Below are 4,499 nucleotides of genomic sequence, written 5' to 3'. Positions count from 1 at the left end.
GCCTGGCTGATGAAACAGGCCCTCAAACCCTGTATGTAATCTTTGAAAAGTCAAAGCAGTGTAAGGAGCTCCATGCAGCCCAGGCAGCCAGGCTGCGCTTTCTAGGGGCTCAGCTGTACTGTGCAAAAGCGTGCCGGTGCTTCTGTGTTACCGTCTGCCCTTGCATCGAGGGATGGTGGGATGGCTGGTTCTGCAGGACACCACAGTAATTTGAGTTACCTTATACTTCTGTCAGGAGGTGCTACAAGCCTAGGTCTTCATTTAAACACTTCTCCCTCTGTTTGAGTTGCATTCAGTTTTTATGGGGTGGGAGTTAGAAGTGAGTAAAAATAACTCCTGTCTTTACCCTGCTTCTGCACTGGTGGGGCTCTTCCAAGAGCTTTGATTTGCTCCTTTCCTTTGCTTGGGTTATTTCCATTTTAAGGCCTTGTACCTTAGAAATGAATCACCCTTGTAATTGAGCGGCAAGCTGTGAATCTTTCTCCATTCTTTGATTAATCTGGGCCATTGATCAGAATAATTTTTAGGAAGCTCTGGAAGCTTCTGAGTCAGACTCTTGGAGTTTAAGATGTTACCATGCTTTTGATTAACTTGAATAAGAGTCCTAGCAGGATTGATGGATTCTTTTGCTCCAGTAGTGACACTGACAGTTCATTCTTGTCTATCAGTCTACGCTTTACAGAGAACTTGCAAATGAAGAAGTTTATTTGTCACTAGCGGATAGAAAGGCAATGGAAATGGGTCCAGATTAGTTAAACTTCAGTGGCTATTTTCAGCCAAAGGCAAGAAGTTCAAAAACTAGCTCTGAGCTGTGAAGTGAGAATTTTTTTTTGGATGCTGAAGGAACCATCCATCCATCCTTAAATTCTAGAGTAAAATTTAATCTCTGGTGTAAATCCAGGAGTTACACCAGGGATTGAGTTAGCCACAAGTTTAGGCAATGCAGCTCTCTGTGGATTGGCATTGCACAAACGTTTCCTGCAGAGCCCAAAATAAATTATCTATGAAGAAGTTGCCAGGTTTTATAGTTCTTTAAAAGTTGAGACTACTTCATTTTTTGTTGGAAACTATTTATTTAGCTTCCTCTGTTTTCCTTGTCGGAGTGGTCCTTCAGACCACATGGATTCTGTTGTAGCAGTATTAAAATATGTGGTAGGCTTGCTCTACCAGTATTTCAATGTGAAAGAGCTTAAGCTTATAACAGATTTGACATCAAAATGAGCAGAAGAGTAGGTTTAAGTCTGGTTTTGGTTCAAACCTGAAAGTCAGAATGAACACTGTCATGGCTACTCGGACTGTCGCTATGCCTTCAGAAAGAGGTCAACCAAGTGAAGCAAGAGGGGTGCCTGGAGGAAGCGCTGAGGTTGGGCTGATTGGGCTTGTTTGGTCTAGAGAAGAGAAGACTGAGGGCAATAGCTTCCAGAAAGGCAGAGAGGAAGAAAATTGTCTGCTTATCAAAACCAAGCATAGGACAAAAATGGGCTTAAATTGCAGTGGGGCAAATTTGGATAAAATATTCGGAAAGCTTTCCCAAAGGCAATGATGGTAAACCACTGGAAAGTATTGTTTGGGTGTCATGGACTCTTCCTTGCTGGAGGCCTCTAGGAATACTTTTGAGATGCATCTGTGGGCAGTAACACAGGTACAGTGGAGCCTTCCTTGGGGCAGGAGGCTGGAATTGATGACTCTCTGTGGTCCCTTCCAGTCCTATGACTCTGACTGACAGAAATCCCTGTAGTGTGAAAGCAGTGGGTCTGGTGCAGGCTTCCTTTGCTGAAGTGGGATAAAGGAGAAAAGGTGCTGGGGCTTGATTTGTGTTCCTTTTTGTCTGCCTCAAGGTGCTGACAGTATATATTTCCTGCATTAAGTAGGATGAAGAGGAAAGGACTGATATAAGAGGGTCTTAATTCCGAGTTCTTCATTTTAGGTACCTGCAAAAAAAGGTCATTTGAGCTTAATACGTGTGCACTACACCATACACTACATTTTAGTAGCTTTAGCTAAATGTAGTGCTCTAGGTTGTGTTATGAAAAGATCATTTAGGATAAAATTTAGCTGGTGTATGTTTTTGATATTTGCAAGATCCCAGACACCAACAATTAGACAAGTGTGATTTCTTGCTCAAAAACAATAAGCCACGGAAGGTAACTGCAGGCATTTCTGGGAACTCTTGAATGGCAGTGCTGTATGCTGTGCTTATATTGGAACAGAAAATAAATACAGTTCCTTGCCACATTTTTGCAGATTATTTTGAGTGATAAACCGTGGGAGATCAGTAAATGACTATCACTGGTTAACTCTATCAAGAGTAGCATGGGAACTATGCTCCCTATGGGGAGGGAGTGCACTGGGTGCCCTGCACCACTGAGTGCCCTTTCCAGTCCTGTTTTCTGTGCTTATCTGATGGTACTAGGTTGTGGTGTTGGTCCAGGCTTACCACTACATCCACCCATTGGAGATGGGTTTATGGGGGAGGGTTGGGCAGACTTACAGGCAGAGTGAAGGCTTTAATGTCTTCCTCTTCTTCTCTGTGCCACCAGTCTGTAAGGCACATAATTTTGTGTCTCCTGATGCAATTGCTGCTCTCTCTCCATCTGTACATCCATCAGCATTTGCTAAATGATAGGTTTTTGTCTAGGATTTGGACAGAAGAGATTGTGAGATGTGTGTGCATTTGGCTCCATGGGGAGACTTCCAAAAAACCATTACTCATTTTAAAGATGTCCAGTGCCAGGACTGGATATGATTTTTGACGTCGCTAGAACCTAACATGTATTTATGGTTCTGGCATTTATAAAAGCCTGTATTAGTCAGTTATTTCTTCTGTTTTGCTGCATTTCTGCTGTTTTCTTCTTGCTGGCCAGGCAAGTTCAGTAACTTTGAAGCACGCTTCCTTCAGTAGTTAAAGATTTAGTTGTTTTAAAGATGACTCTTTTTACAATGTTCTTTTTCTTCAGTAATCCAGGAAATACAGATATAAATATTAATTGATTGAGTGCATCTTTAAGGCTGAGAGAACAGAATTACCCTGGATTAATTTGGCTCTAAATTGTACCTCGTACGGTATCTCAGCAGCAGGCAAAGGCATTTCTCCTGCGTCTTCCAACTTGAGATAAGAGGCAGGCTTTCTACTATTCGCACTCCTTTCACTTAAAGTCTAAGCACCAAATTTACCACTGCCATAAACAAGGCTTACTCGGTGTCCTCAGTGGAGCAGTGTCTACAGAGGTTAATCCAGTGGCGAACATCCTCTGTACTATGTTCTCAGCAGCACAGATCTTGTGGATTTTCGCTTTCTTCCTTGTCCCACACTTTAAATAAGAGAAGTTTTTAAATCTGTGCAGAAAATGGATCCTTGCTGTGGGCACAGGAGTGGATCATGCAATTTGTAGGACAAATCCGTCCCAGGCTTGTACAGCTTGGGAGCTGCATACTGGAGAGACAGCCCTTCCTTAGGGGGTGTTACAACAGTTGTGTCAGCATGGAGGGCTGAACCTCTAAGACCCCAGGATTTATGAAAGTGTGTGTCTTCATAAATATTTAAACACCAATCTATTTGAATAGAAGTTGAGTTTTGTATTAGATTTAGGTTTTACCAAGGTCATTAGGTTTCACTGAGTGGCTTGTGGAAGCTCAGCAGAGGGAGGTATTGAGATATACATAAGTAACCACTAATTTATAGGCTCAGCTTTCTGTGGGTTAGGTTTCTATTTGTGAGATGATTAGAGCCAAAGTATATGTTGGTGTATTAAATAGGCAAAATAATTAAAAGAAATGAAATTAAAACTACAACTGTACAGATTATCTTGCCACTGGGTCTTTTGCATTGCCTCTGCAAAAATCTCTTGTCAACTGTACTTGCTGTATTGTATTTCTTCCACTACATTTGCCTGAAGGGCTGTCCTACAACCAAAGGAGAAACAGAGTGGTTGCTTTCTATGCAAGAAATATTCTGTTTTTAAATAGCATTTTCAAGAACTGTAATACCTTCTGTAAATGAAGGAGCAGTTGCTTCCTGAAATAAAGCATCACTTTTTTTTTTTTTTGGTCAGCTCTAGTTTTAGTACCTAGATGCGAGACAACAAAGGAAAGGTCTCTTCAGTATGTTACTCATTACTTTGACATCTCACTTACTATTAACCAAACTTAGGTGTCTAGTCTACAGCAGATATTGTCACTCCCTCAATAGTAAATGACAAGAGAAAAACACCTGAAGGGATTGGTCCATCTGAAGACAGGTTTCTAAGATAAAATGGTTTCTAAGATGTAATTTGCTTTTGGAGATGTTTCTTTCCAGTGACTATAGACAGAGGCCGGGTAGCTGATTAAAAGTAAATGCCTACATTTAAATGGTTAGTATCAGTTGGATAAATCCAACATTATGAAAGTTCTCCCTTCTGGGAAAATGAAAATAAACAAAACCATTTCATTTAAACTTCCTATGAAAATGGTGAGCTCTGAGCAAAATCGAAGTGTAAGCATTTGTTTGAAATGATATT

The sequence above is a fragment of the Haliaeetus albicilla genome, chromosome 1 (genome assembly GCF_947461875.1).
Source record: "Haliaeetus albicilla chromosome 1, bHalAlb1.1, whole genome shotgun sequence".
NCBI classification, from domain to species: Eukaryota; Metazoa; Chordata; class Aves; order Accipitriformes; family Accipitridae; genus Haliaeetus; species Haliaeetus albicilla.
The sequence above is the reverse complement of the archived record's forward strand: the minus strand, read 5'-3'. Positions refer to the sequence as shown.